The sequence below is a fragment of the Arvicanthis niloticus genome, chromosome 16, assembly GCF_011762505.2.
Source record: "Arvicanthis niloticus isolate mArvNil1 chromosome 16, mArvNil1.pat.X, whole genome shotgun sequence".
NCBI lineage: Eukaryota > Metazoa > Chordata > Mammalia > Rodentia > Muridae > Arvicanthis > Arvicanthis niloticus.
This window is the reverse complement of record NC_047673.1, coordinates 69,220,161-69,235,232: the sequence shown is the minus strand read 5'-3', so window position 1 is coordinate 69,235,232 and position 15,072 is coordinate 69,220,161. Positions and strand designations below refer to the sequence as shown.

The 15,072-nt window shown below is 44.0% G+C and overlaps 1 protein-coding gene and 1 long non-coding RNA gene across 3 annotated transcripts in view; both read left to right on the top strand.

Moving 5' to 3' along the window:
• Smyd3 (SET and MYND domain containing 3) overlaps positions 1-15,072 on the top strand; it is a 533,841-nt gene that overhangs the window by 8,067 nt on the left and 510,702 nt on the right. Inside the window, exon 1 of one of the 2 annotated variants that reach the window (XM_076914589.1) lies at positions 11,172-11,323. The exons of the other annotated variant lie outside the window; for it this stretch is intronic. The gene's annotated coding sequence lies outside the window, so the exon portion shown is untranslated. Of the gene's footprint in view, positions 1-11,171; positions 11,324-15,072 lie in introns of those variants that run through there. 2 annotated transcript variants of the gene reach the window in all.
• On the top strand, positions 124-1,989 carry LOC143434744 (uncharacterized). Its single transcript, XR_013104496.1, has 2 exons — positions 124-256; positions 1,172-1,989. It is a non-coding gene; the product is annotated as an uncharacterized LOC143434744 (long non-coding RNA).

The window sequence follows — 15,072 nt, the reverse complement described above, 5'->3', positions numbered from 1 at the left end:
TTCTCTCTGTCTCTCTGTCTCTGTCTCTCTCTCTTTCACACACATACAGAATTGTTATGGGGATATGTTTTTGTTTTAAATCCCAGGTGTGGGATGTAGGACTGATTCAGATTGTCCATAACAGGTTTTGTAGGAGGAGCTAAGGTGGGAGGAGTAAAGAGAGGAAGAGGAGGAGAAAGGAGAGGAAGAGGAAAAGGAAGAGGAGGAGCTAAGAGAGAGATGGAGGCTGATGTTCGCTTGTCTGTAGCAGTCAAAGGTAGTTGGTGTATCTAGGTTGGGTATTGGGTCACACCTCTGATTGTAAGGGTATCTTGTTATTGATCATTACTAAATATACAAGCCTTTAGATAATCTAAGCATTAGAGTCTCATCTGTACTGAGCCTGTGTGGTTGGTGGGATAGTCTGGGCAATTCCCAGCCTCGAAGAGACTGGCAGAGCCATCTTCCTCACTGGTGTCTTGTGGGTGGCAGGGCTGGTGTTTTTTGGCGGGCCATTTCTAGCTGTGCCGCCCATGTGGCCTCTGGCCACTGAACGTGCCATCTGATCTAGCCAGAGCCGCTGCAGCCTAGAGAGTCGGCTACACTGGAGGCCGCTTTTAAAATGATTACTACAACAGGTGACTATGATTTGCCTTGTGCTCTAGCAGGGGTATGGTTTTGCCAGCTGAGGATAGTTTATGTTTGGAATTCTGGGGACTCTTGAGAGGGTATGCTAGAGCCTCAAGAGAGGTGGCTACTGCTGAAAACACTTAAAAAAAAAAATACATGTAAAACTTACTTGAAAAGAGACATCATTTGAGTTTATATAGTAGCTAATTTTGTGAAGTTTGTTAGTGCTGGCACAAGCCAGTTACTGAAGTCTTATAAACTCCTTTTGCATAAGGAGGCCCTGAAGGCAGAGGGACTGATCATTTCACAGGCTGCACCTGTAGAGCTGTTTTGAAATCATGGCTTGGTTCATCCTTCTAATGGCTGATGGGTTTATCCAGGGGGGTGGGGGTGGGGGTGGGGGTGGGGGTGGGGGTGGGATGGTGTCAGACACCTATGGAGGAATGAGGTGGAGTGACTGGTGATTAGTGGGAGGAAAAGGACACTGTGAACATGAATGACTTCCAGGCTTCCTCGCAGGTGGCAGTTAAATAATTCCTGTTGTTTTGCTTATTTTCTTTAGCAAGGAGGTTTGGGAAAGAGCCGTGTAGCTGGGCTTGGAACCTGAAAACATTTGATCCATGTGAACGCCACAGCGGAGGACGTTGTTAGTCAGAGAGGATGGCCTGCTCTGCACACTGCAGTAATCTGTTTTCCGATTCCAGACTGCTTGATGGTTGTGCTCAAGATAAGACGGACATGGGACGGGGTTAGAGGATGGTGCCTGGAAATCAGTACACTTCGACTTCTCCAGTGGTAATTAATTAACCCTGGGTTTCCCAAATGGTGAGGCGTCCAGGACCAGCCAGCTCCCTGCTGTCAGTTTGTATTTATGGCTCTGTCATGGAGACATCAGATCTCTTTCCGTTGCGATGCTGCCCACTGGTGTGTTCTGTGCTGCTTTGACTTATTACTGATATTGGAAATCTCTGTGAGCTGTGGAATTCTTGTTCTCTGACTTTCATGGGATGGCAGTAGCAAGCTAATGTGTGTGGTGGTGACTGCTGTTCCTGTGTGCTGTCCTTTGGCATAGCCCCTTCGCATGTCGGAACAGTTATTAAAGCAGATTCAGTAGGAAGCTTTTAAAAAGCTCCCGAGGACGGTGGCGAGTCTGTCTGTTTTTGAGTTAAGGTTTATGGCCCGAGCTGGCTTGGAAATCAGCTTGTGGTCAAGGATAACCTTGAACTACTGATCCTGCTTCCACCTCCCAAGTGTCAGCAATACAGGCCTATACCACCATATCTGGTGTAAGAGGTTTTGTTTATGTGGAGCTTACTAATATTTACAGCATAAAAAAATTAAAAACTGAAATATTATAAAACAGTTATTTAAACATAGTAATTTGAAATAGTTTCCATTTATTTATTTTTGGTTTTCTGAAGGAGGGTTTTATGTGGTCCAGGCTGTTTCCTAACTCTTAGGTAGCTGAGGATACCTTTTAACTCAGATCCTCTTCCCCCTCCTTCCAAGTTCTGGGATAACAGGTGCATGCTGCCATGCTTGGATTACAAACCATGTTTTCTTGTGGCTAGAGAGAGGGTTCTGTACTGAAGATTCTTTTTTTTTTTTAAGGTATATTTATTATATGTCTGTGAGTACACTGTAGCTGTCTTCACCAGAAGAGAGGGCATTGGATTCCATTTCAGATGGTTGTGAGTCACCATGTGGGTGCTGGGAATTGAACTCAGGACCTCTGGAAGAGCAGTCCACAGAGCCATCTGTCCAGCTCCTGTACTGAAGATTATTTGTTCCTCGTGTAGAGTGCCAGAGTTTGTTCACAGTACTCAAACCAGATAGCACACAGCTGTTTGTAATGCTGTCTCCAGGTGACCCAAAGCTGCTTTCTGCTTCTGTGTGCTCATGCACACATGTCGTCACAAATCATAAATAAAAATAAAAGATGTTTTCATAAAGAAATAAACACTGTTTCTTTTGGTTTGTCTTTTGAGATAGGATCTCTTTTTGAAGCCTCACATGTCCTGGAACTTGCTATGTAGATCAGGCTAGCTTCAAACTCGGAGCTTCCCTGCCTCCTCTTCCTGAGTGCTAGGATTAAAGGTGTGGGCTTCCACACCTGTCATACAAATTATATTTCCTGAGCCATAAGAACTTTAGTGAGAATGAGGGATACGAAGACAGAAGGATTGCTGTAAGTCCTCCATGCTGAGACCCTGGCTCAGGAAAGGAAGAAGGCCAAAGCAGAGTGGATAGCATTATTAAAGCATTTCACAGGAGTCGGCAATGTTGCATGCTGGGGGAGGGGGAGGGTTTTGAGTGTGGAGATGATGAATCCTGCAGATTTGAGTTAGGTGCTAGCCCTACCTGTGTGGGAACCTTGGGGAAGGGTGGTAAGGGAAGCAGATGAGGAAGGAAATAAGACTGACCAACTAATAAGTAAGCAACAGCAAAACAAACAGAATTCAAGGATGCAGGAGACAACAGGGGAAAGAAAAGGCCTGGCACTTGCTATGTGGCATGTGACTTTTATTCTGTCACCTGGGAGGCAGAGCTCGATGTCAGAATTCTTCCCTGTCAAAACTCAACCAACCTACCTACCTACCTATCTTAAGAATTGAAAACTGGTGAGATGGCTCAGCCCTTTAAGAGCACTGGTGGTTCTTCCAAGAGGATTAGGATGGGGTGGCTTATGACCATTTATAAAGAGGTCTGATGCCCTCTTCTGGCATGCAGGTGTACTCATTTAAAAAAAAAAAAAATTAAAACCTCCTGGCTAGGCATGGTGGTCCATGCCTTTAATCCCAGCACTTGGCATGTAGGTGGGTATCTGATTTGGAGTCAGATGGCTAGTGTTGAGACCATATCTCTAAAATAAATAAGTTAATAAATAAACAACATAAAAATGTACAGAAAGATTTGAAAAAGGAAAAACCTAAAGAAAATGAAAGTTGTACTTCTTGACAAAAGTTGTTATTTCCAGAGGGCCTGTGTTCAGTTCCTTGCACCCACTTTGCTGTAACTGCAGCTCCAGGGGAACTGATGGTCCCTTCTGGCCTCTGAGGTAATTCATGCACACACACACACACACACACACACCCGCAGAGCACACACAGTGTTATCCTGTTGTGAGGACAGTTTTGACTGTGTGATCCTCTGAAGGAATCTTGGGAGTCATGGATCTCAGATCTTTCCTATTTTGGGAATCAGGTTGGGGATGTAGCTTAGTGCTGGAGTGCTTGCCTGGCATGCATGAAGCCATGGTTTACTCCTCGAACTAAAAGCAAACAATGCAGTTTGAAAACGATTGTTACAGAACATTACAGACCTTGCCTCTTACATAATTCTGGATGGGTGGACTTTGTTCTCTTGTGTATTATGGTTGCATGATCAGTATTGGTCCAGGTTTCCTCGTGGCCTCATGCTTCATGGCGTCAGAAGTCAAGCTGTAGAGTTACTATTGCTGAGACCTGACTCATGCAAGTTCCGCTACCCTTGTTCTAACTCTGGGCTTTGTTGCTTGTTTTTGTTAAAAAAGTGTTCAGCTCAGCTTGATATGGCCAGATACACAGGGTATTGACTGAACCTGATTATCAAGGGGAACCATGAATAGCACAGGCTGGCCTTGAACTCTTCCATCTTTGTACCTGGCTGCTGAGGCTACAGCGCTGTCCCACCCTACCCACTTGCTACTTTGCCTTTTCCTGGTTACAATGTATGATGCTTGGATATTATAATTTAGTAGCAGGTCATTAGTATTCATAGCTAGGTGTCTGAGGGTTTTACTGCTGTGAAGAGGCACCATGACTAGTGCAACTCTTAGAAAGGACAACATTTAACTGGGGCTGGTTTATAGGTTCAGTCCATTATCATCAAGGCAGGAGCATGGCAGCATCCAGGCAGGCATGGTGCAGGAGGAGCTGAGAGTTCTACATCTTCATCCCAAGGAATCCAGGAGCAGACTGGCTCTCATGTGCTTAGAAGGAGGGTCTCATTGCCCACTCCCACAGTGACACACTTTGTCCAACAAGGCCACACCTACTCCAACAAGGCCACACTTCCTAATAGTGCCAGTCCCTGAGCCAAGAATATTCAAACTACCACACTAGGCAATGCCTGAGACGGTTTTAAGGCCTTTGTCTTGGTTAGGATTTAGTGAATTCTCACAGCCCTGACAAGCCATTGTGGGAACAATGTGCCAAGGTGAGTGTGTGCAGGACATTTTGTGTTGCTCCTCTCGGGTACTTTGGTGGTGTTCATCAAGGTTGACTACGTTATTCTTTTCTTTTGTTCTTTGAAATAGGGCCTCCTGATGTAGCCTGGGCTGAACTCAAACTCATCTGACTTCTCAGCCTTCTTTAGTACTAGGGTTACAGGCATTCGATACCAGGTCTGGCTTGAAGAGTATTCTGTGTGAATAATACTGTGTGAACAATAATGTGGAGTCGCATTACTAATGCGACTCCAGTGGAAATTCACATACCAGTGATACATAATGATATTTAGATGTAGCAGACTCTGCATGTTTTTGATTTGCACTTGTGTGTTTAGAATAGGCCTTAAAGGCACAGCAGAAGTCTAATATAATTATTTCTCAAGAGTGATTTTTCAGAGGTTCTGGAAGATATCCTTTTGTACTTTGTGTTTTAAGCCATTTGTCATTTTCTGTAATCGCCTATTTAAATACATTTAGAGAAAGTTGTATGTGTTTGTGTGCAAGTGTTTATTGCTGGTGGTAATGATTGAACCCATGGCCTCGTGCGTGCTAGGCGAGCACTCTGCCACTGAGCCACAGCCTAGCCCTGTGTTCTTTTTCCTTTTCAGAGATGGAGTTTCAGTCTGTAGCCTTGATGGGCCTAGTTTTCACTATGGAGTCATATGTACTACTATCTCTGGTACTATGTATTCTAAGCTGGCCTTGAACTTGAAACAATCCTTCTGCCTCCAGCCTCTTGAGTTCTGGCATTATAGATGAGAGGCCCTGCCCTAGCTCAGCTCAGGCTGGAGTTAGCAGTTGTGTTTTAGACTTTTAATTTTTAACTTATTTTAATTTTTGAGACCAGATTTCATGTAGTTCACAGTTAATTTCAAACTGTCTAGCTGAGGTTGATCTTGACCTGACCCTCCTGTTTCTGACTCTGCAGCATTGCTGGGCTCACAGGCCTGTGCTACCATGGACTTGGGACTACCAGTTCTTCTGGACTCAACCTTTGGAGTTTGGGATTTACAGGATTATGCTGGCTAGGCAGGCAGTCTCTTATGTTCAAGGCCAGCTTGGTCTACAGAGTGAATTTTAGGACAGCCAGGTCTACACAGAGAAATCCTGTCTCTGGATAGATTAGTGGGGTGGGGAAGAGACAGCATCGTTGAGGTGAAATCTTCTGAAGAGTCAGCACACAGAAGCTGGGTTCCAGAGGTTGCCTAGGTTGTACCTCATGCTCACAGCTTAAGTTGGTGGTGTAAGAGTCCCCTGGGTAGAACTGGTTTTTAAGATACGAAGGGGTTGTGGAGAGCAGCTGAGGTTTGGCAGTGAGTAGCAGGGCTGAAGTCCCTGAAGAGAGCCTAGGGGAGGCTATTGTGAAAGTGCAGCCCAGACGCAGGAGGAGACCTAGGATTTTGGAGATGTCAGTTCTGAGTTATTTGTGTAATTGGAGTTTGTGTTTGCTTTGTTCAGATTGTGACTGTGCCCTGGTTCTTCCCTCCTGATGTAAGAAACTGTTTAATTTAGTTTTGATTTTACAGGAGTCTACAGTTGAGAGACTTTAAACTTAAGAGAGATTTTGTAGTTTTGCAAAGATTTTGATTTTAAAAGAGACTGGATTTTTTTTTTTTTTTAAGAGACTGAACTTTTAAAGTGTTTGAATTTGTGAAGGGCTGGGACATTTAGGTTTTTAATATGTTTTTATAATTTATATTTGTGGCATTTATTAATCTGAGATTTTGAGGATGAACAAACATAACCTACATCTAAAGAGTGTTCACATCAAATTTTAGATGATTTCCCAGTGCCATCTTAATTTTTGTAGAGGCAGAGCTCCCTCTGGTGGACAACGGGAGGAAAAGCACACAAACACTTTTCAGAAAAGCAGTTTCAGTTTTCAGCTGTTAAGATGTATTAACTGAGCCTAGCACGGTGGCTCACACCCATATTCCCAGCTCTTGGGATGCTGAGGCAGAAAGATTGCTGAAAGTATGTGGGCACCCCTCACCATCACCAAACAAAGACAGACAAGTTTAAACTGTTAGACCGCCTGGCTGCAGATTTGCTTAGTTGGAACCTGTGGAAGCTGGAAGGAGCATCAGATCACTTGGAACTAGAATTAACGAATGTTGTGAGCTTCTCTGTATAGATGCTGGGAACAGAACCCAGGTCGCAATGCTGAGATTACAGTAAATACTACTGTACCTAGCCCCATGTTCTGTTTTAATTAACTTTGAAAAATGAAGGTATTAAATTATATTCTGTCTTCTGGAAGCTCTGGAGACAGGGACTGTGGCTTGTGCCACTAATAATATTTCTCTGTTCCCTTTGTATTTAAAATTAAAATACAGTTACATAATTTCTCCCTCTTTGCTCCCTTTCAAACTCAGTTTTCCCTTTGTCACTTTGTGAGTGTATATAAAGACATGCATACATATACACATGCATATATATACATACATATATATATGTGTATACATATATATGTGTGTGATTTAAGGGCTGACTAATTGGTGTTGGGTAACCAGTTAGGATACTCATTTTTTTTCCATTCTCATCATTCCTTATGAACTAAAGGTGGGGCCCTGTGGGAGTTCCCCCTTCCACAGTAGTGTCTGTTGGTGGTGTTCTTGGTATCATTCTAGGCTGCATTTGCCCCTTCTAGTGCATACAAATCCCCCCTTTTAATATATATATATATGTATATATATATATATGTTTTTTTTTTCCCCCTTCATATTGTTTCATATTGTGTTTTTTGAGACAGGGTCTCTCTATGTAGTTTTGGCTGTCCTGGAACTCTCTCTATAGACCAGGCTGGTCTTAAACTCACAAAGATTCACTTGCCTCTGCCTCCTGAGTGCTAGGGACTAAAGGTGTGTGCCACCATTGGCTTTTGGTGTATACTTGTGTTTATTGTTATCTTGGAGATTCTCTTCCTTCAAGTTAGGTCCAGGGGCTCGTGTGTTTTCTTACATCCATTTGTTTCTTCTCCCTCCTCTTTCCCCATATTCCCTTTCTCTGTCTGGGAGGTTGAATGACCCTTTTACAGGGGTCACCTAAGACCATCAGCAAACACAAATAGTGACAATCACGGAGGTGTATGGTGAATGGAATGCTGTGTGGTGTCTGACTTGCTGTGTGTCTGACCTGGTGCCACTGGCTTTTTGTGTGTGTGATCTCATTTAATCATCTAGAGTTTTCTGAAAAATTTTTTCAGTATAAGTCATATTTTATAGATTAGGAAACTGGAGACTGGAGGGGTTTTAATTTTCCCAAATTAAATAGCAAATTGTGCCTGAATTTAGCCCCAGCTATTCTTCTGTTTCTGTGGAAGTGTCTCATATGTGAATAGTAAGTAACTCTGCATTTGGTGACAGTACAACATTAATATTAAAACTAAGTGTTCTAGGGATTGGAAAAAATCTACAGGCAAGACTTTATTTATAAATTCCTCCCAGGTAAGGTGTGGTTACTCATATCCATGTTGAAATTATGTGTTTTCTCCAACACACTTCTTCTGACTGACATCTGTTAAAAGTATGAATAAATAATGATGCATTTAAAAATATGCATCATTATCTGAAAGTGGGGAAATTACTTGGGTTGTGTTAATAAAAGGTTACTTTCCTTTTATTAAAACGGCTTCAAACAGCGAAGAGACCAGGCCCCGGCAAAAGAGAAAAGAGATACCAATTACCACCTTTACCATGCAGTGTTATTTCAGCTGAGTTTTTTCCTGTGCTATCTTAATTGTATCATGGTCTCTAAGAAAGCTTTGAGAGACACATTGTATCAGAGAATATAATTATGCAAGCCAGCATCTCCCTGCCCTCTTAAAAAGACCTTCAGCCTTTAGAGCGGCAGGGGAGCTTGTGTCTGTGCATGCATGTTCTCATGCACAGGTGCACATGAGTGAGTGGGTGTGCATGAGTGCATGTGTGCATTTGTGAGTATGTTTGGCATGAATGTGTGTGTTTGTGTATATGTCTGTTCTTTTTCCGTGGGTGCTGAGACTCTAAGCTCAGGGCTGCAGGTGTGTCCAGCAAGTACTTTACTCACACATCAGCCAGACTCCTTAGCAGTTCTCTCTTCATCTCTTTATTACTTAGTTAGACACAATCTTGGCTAGCTCAGGTTGGCCTCCATTTGGCTGCATAGCCAAGACTTGCTTTAAACTCCTAATCCTTTTGGCTCTACTTTGTGAGAACTGGGATTGTAGGCAAGAGCCACTTCACCTACCTGGCTTCTTTGCCATTTCAGTGTGCCTCATTATGTAGCATTCTTTAATGCTTTGCTTGAATTAGTGGGAATGTTTCATGAGCCAACGAGATTCTAAGCGGTTGCCATGTAGCTTAATGTTCACATATGTACGTATCGCCAGAGGAAGCACCTCCTTTGATCACATTAACCTTGCCAACTTAAAAAACAAAAAAAGAAAACAGATTCATCTGGGTACCGTCAAAAATTAGTTTTATTATTGTGAAGAGTAAAATCTTTGAAAATCTGCAGGGCTTTATGGTACAGGTAGTGACAGTGTAAGTCAGGAGAAAGCCAAATGTGGGTTATCTACTTGTGGCTAGAAACTCTTGGGACCCTCAGTGGTTCCTTGATCCATCCAATTCTGTGCTTCGATGCTTCCTCCTCTGTCCCTGACTGCTGATTCCCAAGATCATATTTGATATACTGAGAAGTATGTGGCTTTGATTTCGTGGGACAAATTCTTGTTTCCCACTGTACCGTTAAGTTATTGCGCTTACAAATCCCTGGAACAACTTGGTTTCATTTGTGTGGTGTGTGTATGTATGCATGTTTGTGTGTGTGTGTGTGTGTTTGTGTGTATAGGCCAGAGGTTAACTTCAGCTGTTACCTACCTACTTACTAACCAGTTTTTGAGACAGAGTCTAATGTGCCCCAGGCTGGCCTGGAACTGAGTGTGTGGAGAAGGCTGGTCTTGAGCTCCTGAGCCTCCTGCCTCAGCCTCCCAGGCACTGCTATGACTGGAACCCCAGAGCTGGTGTTGCCTGTCACCACCATCATCAATAGGCAGTGATGGGAGTTGAGTAAACTGTGCTTCATTCAGGGAGCTGGCACTGGTGAAACTGCCTTACCTCTGCTCTGCAGCCAGCTGCACAGAGGCCGTCTGCCACTGGTCACTCTAGAGCTCCACTTGTGTCAACAGCTAGGTGATCAGTCAGCCAGGTTCTGAGACTTGTCTTCTGCCATTCTTCATTTGACTGGAATGAGCAGGATTGCTGAGTGGAGTCAGTGTCTGCTGGTATCAAACTTTATGCCTCTAGGAGCATCTGGGAAGGAGAGCATTGACTCAGAACAAACAGACCGTTAATAGGGCATTAATAACATGTACATGCAGACTGCTCTTTACAGCCTAGAAGAAAAATATACCTTCATAAGATAAGTACTCTGTTTTGTTTGGTTGGTTGTTTTGTTTCTTTGAGACAGAGTTTCTCTGTGTAGCCCTGGCTACCCAAGAGCTCATTTTGTAGACCATGGTGATCTCGAGCTCAGAGACCCGCCTGCCTTTGCCTCATTAAAGGCATGCACCACACACCTGGCTCAAGGTACAATATTTTGTAAAAACCCGTCTGTCCTTCCCTTCTGCTGTCACTAGAATTGTGGGTCTGTATCAGCAACGGCAGTTCTGTAGTGTCAGAAAATGTCTACTCAGTGCTTACATGGCTCTTAAATATGACTTGCTTTTTGTTTGTTTCTTCATATTTGGTGGGTCCAATTAAGGGATGATGTGTTATAGTTGATTAATTTATTAAAGGCTTTTTAAAATGAAGGTGAAATTTATATAACAAAATTAACCATGTCGAAGTGAGCAATCTAGTGTGTGCACAGTGAAGTGTAGCTTCCACTGCTCGGAACTGCGTTTCTACTCTGAATTTCCTCTGTGTCTTCTGTTACTGACAGAAGTTTTTTTTTTTCGCCCTTGGCTTTCCCCAGATCTGTGTCTCAGATTGCTTTTCCACGGCATCATTTAGTATGTTCCTTTCTCCTTTTTAAATCACTAGGGGAGGTCTAGGTGCCATCAAATTGGGGCTCAGCCTTATATGAAAACATTTCCTTGGATGGTTTGTGTCATGTTAGGGAATATATAATGTGTCCTTGTGTTTTAAGAAAACTCCATGGTGCCATTGGATAGTCCTCTGTGGGTATTCCAGAGAGAGCGTTGTTGGCTGTCTTCGTTATGGAACAGACACGTGGTTGTCTTGGGATTACCTAGCTGGGAAATCATCATTTTGAGAGGATTGTACCACTGTCTTGCATTTCAGACTGCAGATAAACCCTTCCTAGCTGTTGCTACCTGGGGGAGCTTTAGGACTGTGCCCTGCACGTCTCTTACCCACAAGTCCTTACTGTCTTTCCCTAAGTCCTCTCTACTCAGCTGTCAGCATGACCTGTTGGATCTGTGTCGAAGACTCCAGGGGATCAACACTTTTCTTTCCACCCTCGCTGCTCATCCTGCTCTAGATCACAGGAGTTGTTACCATGGTAACTTCAAATAACTTCCTACTCTTGATATATATATCCTCCAATTTCTTAGGTCCCCTCCATATTAACTTACTGCTCTCTAAATATTTTTTTTCTGTGTAGAAATAGCATAAAGTTTGCTGTTTTACTCGCTTTAAGTGTGCAGTTCAGCAACGTTAATTGCATCCAGCATTCCGCTCCTGTCCTGGTTTCAAACCTTTTATCGCCTTGAACAGAAGAATCTTTAAAAAAAAAAACAAAACTAAATATTATTTGTTTTTATTGAAAATTCATATAATACATTGTGATCTGTAACTGATAGACAGCAACTCCTCTTCCTTCACCCCAGCCCCTGGTAGCTTCTTCTCTACTTTCTGTTTCTATGAATTTGTCTTTTTCATCTATTCTATGCATGTGGAACTGGGTATTTGTTCTGTGGCTCCCCTTGTGCATCTTGATGTGTGGCTTTTGTGAATGTTATAGTTACGAACAGTTACATATGCACTTTGTTGTGGACATCCTTTGATTTTTCCTGGGTGTTTGTCTAAAACTGGGACATTGAGGTCATGCAGACATACAGACATTCCAAAGTGGCTTTAGCATTTCACATTTGCTTTTGTGTGTCTTTTGGTTGTAGCTACTCTACTGTGTGATAATGGCCTTTGTCCTGTGGCTTTGATTTCTGTGTTCCTTGTAGTTGATGCCTCTCTTATTGAACTGCCCAGTTCTCCTGTGTATGACTTGTCTCATTGCCTTGGTGTCCTCTAACTTCACCGTCTACTTCTCTCTTACCTGTTGTGTTGTTCCTGCCTGCCTTCTGATTGGGCAGTGCAGCCTTGGGATTTGTTGTTTCTCTGAGCTCTTAGGATGTCTCCATTGGAGTGGTTCATTTAAGTAACTTTGTAGCAGAGGGAGTCCTTCTGGGACCTCTGTTTCCCTCGCCTTTCATTATAAGTAACTTTGTAGCAGAGGGAGTCCTTCTGGGACATGCTTGCCTCGCCTTCTCACTGCTACATGAAGAGACTCCCCCAAGAGGATCATGAGATAACTGCCCACATTATAACCTGTGGCTCAGAAATTGAGCAGTCTGCTTATACTCTTCTGTGTGTTGGTTTGAGATGTGGATACGAGTGTACATGGTGGAGTCTGAGTGGATGTTTGAAGCTTTTTATTTTATTTTTTAAACTTGTAAGGATCTCACTGTAAAGAAAGCTGTTTCTCGTCTGACAGTAGCAGAGTTATAGTTTGGATCCTAAATATCCCCCAGGGTGCACATGTTAGAAACTTAGTCCCCATGCTGATGCTCCTGGGAGATGGTAGAACCTGCACAGGGTCGGTAAAATGGGAGGTCTGTAGGTCACTGAGGGTCAGTCCCCAAAGGGACATCTTTTGCTTCTTGGCTTACGAGGTAAGTGATTTCTTCTGTCATGTGATCCTGCCATGACAGGCTAATTTGTCAGTAGGCTCATAGGAATTGGTGTGCTTGACCCGGACTGGAACCTCTACAACTGAGAGCCAAAACAACCCCTTTTCTCTTTGTATAGTAATTTGGGGAACTACCTTGTTAATGTGAAACCGACTACCACAGAGAAGAACTGACACTGTGAGCTGCCTTTCTCCCCTGCTGTGTGTAAATGTTGAAGGATGTGTCTACTTGTGGGGTATTTTTCATAAAGTCGAGAGCCTCTGATCGTTGTGACTGCATATGGTGCTTTCTGCACAGGTGCTGGGCCAGTGGGTTTGTAGAAAGTAATGGGTGTGTGTGAGATTCTGAGTGTGTGTGTGAGTCTGCTCAATATTTTTATGTCAAGTTGACAAAGGTTAGAGTCATCTGAGAGGAGGTAACCCCAATTGGGAAAATGTCTCCATAAGATCTGGCTGCAGAGAAGCCTGTAGAGGTTTTTTTTTTTGTTTGTTTGTTTTTTTTTTTTTTTTATATATTTTTTTAAATTAGTAATTTTGCCATGAGGGCCCAGCCCATTTTGGGTGGTGCCATCCCTGGGCTGGTGGTCATAGGTTCTGTTAGAAAGCGGGCTGAGCAGGCCATGATGAATTGGTAAGCAGCACCCACTACTCCCTCCATGGCCTCTGTATCAGCTTCTGCCTCCCAATTCCTGCCCTGCTTGGGTTGTTGTGCTGACTTCTTGGATGAAGGGTTAAATGGAACTGAGTGAATAGAAACCCTTTTCCTCCCTGCGGGGTTGTTAGTTCGCAAGTGCGGGCGAGGGTCCTGTTTGGCAGAGTTGTGGATCCCGTGTGTCTGCAGCGGCTCAGGGAGGCAGAAGTGTGGGAGTTTGACTGAGTTCACTCCTTGTGGCACTGGGCTGATGCTGCGGGGCTCTGCCCAGGCAGATCTCAGTCTGAAGTCCCGTGGGGGCAGAGCTTTTGAGTGGTGGCTGACCTGGAAGGCCAGTGGTCTATGTCCTTGGGCTCCCAGATGCCGTTGGGAGCCTCGGAAAAACAGAGACACAAGGGCATATGGGCTGGACTGTCCCACAGCCTAGAAGAATGAGGGGGAGAGAAGCCCCAACAGCGCCCCGTGGGGAGACTCTGTTACCAGGACTCGCTTGGCTGGCTAGGCTAGCTTGGTTGAATTGCCGGCCTCCATGGTGGGAACGTAGAGAAGTCTTCTAGCGGGAGATTAGGTGGCGGCAACTCATTAGCCAAAGGCCTTCTCCACGGCTCCCCGATGGGCCCCAAAGACACGGGGAAGTCCTTGGTTCCAAAAGGTTTATTTTATGGCAGAAAGTGGATAAAGGTGTACCCCTGCACCCAAGGTGGACCTTTGGTTAAATACTGTTGGTAAGAAGGGTCTGGAAAGGAATGCTTAATTGGCTATGCCCTCTGGCCTTTAGGTACCTCGTTAATATGGAGATCTCTTGAGGCTGAGGCTTATAGTCATGCGCTCTACCTGTGCTGGGTGACACAAACCTCTCTTTGGGAGGGACTGGTAGGGGCGTTGCCCTATATGATTGAAAGGCGCTGATCTGTGGAGGTGTTTGGCTGCGTGTCAGGAGCCTGGAGTCTGGAAGTGTGGCAAAATGAATGCCGTCCCTTGCAGGGTCTCCGGCTATCTCTAGCCAGTGCTTCACTAGAAACCAAGCCATCCTTTTCACAATCCCACATCTCCCCAGCTTGCTTTTGGTCATTGGATATCTTCACAGCAGTGGTCATGCTAACCAAGACCAAGGAGTGGTCTGAGAACTTGTGGTACAGCAGTTGACCTTTGGTTTGTATTTGTCCCATTCAAAAACAAATTTAGCTGGGAGGTGGTGGTGTTGGATTTTAATCCCAGCACTTGGGAGGCAGAGGCCATAGATCTCTGTGAGTTTGAGGCCAGTCTGGTCTACAAATCGAGTTCCAGGACAGCCAGGGCTACACAGAGGAATGCTGTCTTGAACGCCCCTAGCCCTCCCTGTACTTAAAAATTATTGGTATCACTGGCAAACTGCAGTCAGGTGTTTTGGAACTATGAAATCATCAGAGCATCATGATATCACAGGTTCAGGTTTTGTGTCTCAAGACTGGGTCAGATCCTCCACTTTCCAAAGCTGACTTGTGCTTTGCTAATGAGCTCTTACAGTCTCGCAGTGGAATTTGATACCTCTGCAGTTCTTAATCTAGTTGACTTAAGGAACGGGATTCCTGCATATTTATAGAACTTTCGGTTTGGATCTAACAATCTATTTATAGATAAGAGACACAGTGTTTTAATCTTACTCAAGGGATCCCTGATGGGCCCAGGATGAAATCCGAGCAGAACACTAAAC